Source organism: Oncorhynchus mykiss, chromosome 10 (assembly GCF_057628025.1).
Source record: "Oncorhynchus mykiss isolate SJ-2025 chromosome 10, ASM5762802v1, whole genome shotgun sequence".
In the NCBI taxonomy this organism is placed as follows: domain Eukaryota; kingdom Metazoa; phylum Chordata; class Actinopteri; order Salmoniformes; family Salmonidae; genus Oncorhynchus; species Oncorhynchus mykiss.
Window position 1 is genome coordinate 75,345,820 of NC_143031.1, and position 3,955 is coordinate 75,349,774.

Genomic DNA, 3,955 nt, shown 5'->3' on the forward strand with positions numbered 1-3,955 from the left:
TGTTTGTTTGAGACAATGCATTTCTGAACATAACGCACCAATTTCAAATGAGGTGTTTGGACATAAAGATAAACTTTACCGAACAAAACACACATTTATTGTCTACATGGAGTCCTGCGAGTGCCATCCGGTGAAGATCATCAAATGTTAGTGATTAATCTTAACGCTATTTCTGTATTTTGTGACACCTCTCCTTCTTTGGAAAATGGCTTTATGTTTTTCTGTGGCTAGGCGCTGACCTAACATAATCGCAAGGTGTGCTTTCACCGTAAAGCCTTTTTGAAATCAGACACTGTGGCTGGATTAACGAGAAGTTTCTCTTTAAAATGGTGTATAATATTTGTATGTTTGAGGAATTCTAATTATGAGATTTCTGTTGTTTTGAATTTGGAGCCCTGCAATTTCACTGGCTCTTGGTGAGGTCGCTACCGTCCCACATATCGCTACCGTCCCACATATCCCAGAGAAGTTGACAGTCTGATGGCCTTGAGATAGAGGCTGTTTTTCAGTCTCTCGGTCCCAGCTTTGATGCACCTGTACTGACCTTGCCTTCTGGATGATTGTGGGGTGAACAGGCAGTGGCTAGGGTGGTTGTTGTCCTTGATGATCTTTTTGGCCTTCCTGTGATATCGGGTGGTGTAGGTGTCCTGGAATGGCAGTTATAAGGCGCTCCAGAGGGCAAACTGATTGTGGGCGGAGCAGTTGCCATACCAGGCGGTGATACAGCCCGACAGGATGCTCTCGATTGTGCATCTGTAAAAGTTTGTGAGTGTTTTTGGTGACAAGCCAAATTTCTTCAGCCTCCTGAGGTTGAAGAGGCGCTGTTGCGGCTTCTTCACCACGCTGTCTGTGTGGGTGGTCCATTTCAGTTTGTTTGTGATGTGTATGCCAAGGAACTTAAAACTTTCCAACTTCTCCACTACTGTTCCATGCATTGTTGCCTCCACCTTCTTGACCTTTGTGCTGTTGACTTTGCCCAAAAATGCTTGTACCATGTTTTTGTGCTGATACCATGTTGTGTTGCTACCATTTTGATGTCATGTTGTGTTGATACCATGCTGTGTGGTCATGTGTTGCGGCCTTGTTATGTTGTTGTCTTTAGGTCTCTCTTTATGTGGTGTTGTGTCTCTCTTGTTGTGATGTGTGTTTTATATTCATATTGTATTTTTTATTTGTTTTTAATCCCAGGCCCCCGTCCCCGCAGGAGGCCTTTTGCCTTTTGGTAGGCCGTCATTGTAAATAAGAATTTGTTTTTAACTGACTCGCCTAGTTAAATAATGGTTCAAATAAAAATAATTCTCCCTTGTTACTCTCAATACAACCACCAGTGTCCCCATGAACTCCCCAATCACACACACACGCCCACTGACTATGTTTAAAAAACATACATGTTGTAGTTCTCCATAGTTTCCACTAGATAGAGATATACACTGTGATAGAGTATATTTGGTTCTACTCATCAAACATTACACGAGGATACAGTTACACTGTAGTTCCATGTGATAATGTTCAATAAGGGAAGGGAGGGCACTTCTTTTCTGGGTCAAAGTGGAAAACAAATAGTTTACTGAAGAAGAAGAAAAATATGGTTATATTTGACTCTGGTTGTGCAGTGATGTGAAAGGGTTGAGTTAAGGGTTTTTGTGTGATAGTACGAAAGCCTTGATCTAGGGTCATGTAAAAAGGAAATACATTAGTTAACTGTGTGTGTGTGTGTGTGTGTGTGTGTGTGTGTGTGTGTGTGTGTGTGTGTGTGTGTGTGTGTGTGTGTGTGTGTGTGTGTGTCAATAACATCTCACTTGAAATATTCACAATATTACACCTTGAAAGAGTCTGGTAATTTGCTAGAAACATACATATTAGCTAGACCCACTAGACAAAACCAGAAAAAGGGAAGGGAGGGATGGTGGAGGATGAAAGGAAGAAGGAGAAGGGAGGGATGGTGGAGGATGAAAGGAGGAAGGAGAACGGAGGGATGGTGGAGGATGAAAGGAGGAGGGAGAAGGGAGGGATGGTGGAGGACGTGTCAGATGATTCAGGGCATGTTCTTTAAATAACACAAATAATCTTCATGACAGTTTATTAAAGTTGGTAATTCCCAATGATGATACTTACAGTAGTAACAAGCTAATCAGAAGAGCCTTGCATGTAGAGGAAGGGTTCTAGTAGAAACAACAGAGCCCCTGTCCAGAAACAACCCCTAACTATCCCCTTCCTGTAAGCCAGGTGGAGATCTGAGAGGATTGGACAGGTTTATGCAATACAGGATCCTCTCATTCTCCTCTTTAAGCTCTTTCTTGTGAGCCTCTTGTTTCATTTTGTCTTTCTTCAGTTTCTCCTCCTCTCTGTGTATCTTCTCTTCATTGTCTCTCAGGATCCTGTTCTTCTCCGCTTCAATCGCTCTCTCAGCCTCCTGGAACATCTCAGTGGTGTAGTGACTTCCTCCATTCATCGTCACCATCTTGTTTATCTTCTCAAGGAGCTCAGGGACCTGGGAGGGATTCTGATCTTTGTTTTTGAAGACATGATATCCCCCATTGAATTTGAAAACTAAACTTCCTAAACTTGGATTTTCACCCAGGAAGTTGTCAATTGTTACACCATCATCATCAAGAAGGTCTCCATGTGTGAAGACAACCATGGTGTATTTCGATGCTTCATCACCGAAGAATCTCTGAATCATCTCCATGTTTTTCTGCCCCTCTTCAGTGAATCTTCCCAGCTTGATCACAACCAGGAACATATGGGGAGCAGGAGCAGAGAGAGAGATGCACAGAGCGATCTCGTTCAGTGCCTCTTCATTGGGTAATGTAGTATGTAACAACCCTGGGGTGTCAATAACAGCTACACTTTGCCTATCCACCTTCCCTTTTTCCTTTTCACAGTTTTTTTTGTCAGAGAATTAGAGGAAACCCTTGATTCTAAAGCTGATGCACTTTTCCCAGCGCCAGTCTTCCCGACCAGAACAATGCAGACCTCCTTTTGTGTCTGTGGTTGGAGTTCTGTTGGATTAAATGGACACGGCTGTTACCTTTTTAAAAGAGGTCTAGTCTTCATGTACCACACATTGTCACATTTTGAGGAACGGCTACATTTCACACTTCTTGACACAAAGCTGTACTTTATGGAATGCACAAAATAATCTGTGAGCATTGCCTGTACAGATCTTCATTTGAGCAAGTTTGCTACAACAGGAAAATATTCCTACAGCAACAGGAAATGTGAAATGTAATGTGGATTTTAATTAATGGACATTTTTGAAGGGGTTGATACATTTTACGTTATGGAAACTCAGGTCTGAAATTTGTGCGAGTCTGTATTTCTGTCATAATTATTTTGTTGCTACATTGACTACCATCAAATACCAATAAAACTCTACATGTTACTTTTATAAAATAAAGGCCACAGTACAAAAATAAATGTCTAATCCATGTGTTCCTTTTTAGAATCATTACACATACTTTGGCCGCCTTTCCAACACCTACTTTGGCCGCCTTTCCTTCCAGTTCTCTGCTGCCAGTGACTGGAACCAATTGCAAAAATCACTTAAGTTGAAGACTTATATCTCCCTCACTAACTTTAGGCGTCGTCTGTCAGAGGAGCTTACCGATCGCTGCAGCTGTACACAGCCCATCTGTAAATAACCCATCCAACCAACTACCTACCTCATCCCCATATTTGTTTTTGTTTTTCTGCTCTTTTGCACACCAGTATTTCTACTTGCACATCATCATCTGCACATCTATCACTCCAGTGTTAATTGCTAAATTGTAATTACTTCTCCACTATGGCCTATTCATTTCCTTACCTCCTTACTTCATTTGCACACACTTTATACAGATGTTATATTGTGTAATTGACTGTATGCTTGTTTATCCCATGTGTAACTCTGTGTTGTTTTGTCGCACTGTTTGCTTTATCTTGGCCAGGTCGCAGTAGTAAATGAGATCTTGTT

At 41.6% G+C, this 3,955-nt stretch overlaps 1 pseudogene; it reads right to left on the reverse strand.

Moving 5' to 3' along the window:
• Positions 1 to 2,200: 2,200 nt before the first annotated feature.
• On the reverse strand, positions 2,201 to 3,172 carry LOC149980304 (GTPase IMAP family member 9-like; annotated as a pseudogene).
• Positions 3,173 to 3,955: the final 783 nt, after the last annotated feature.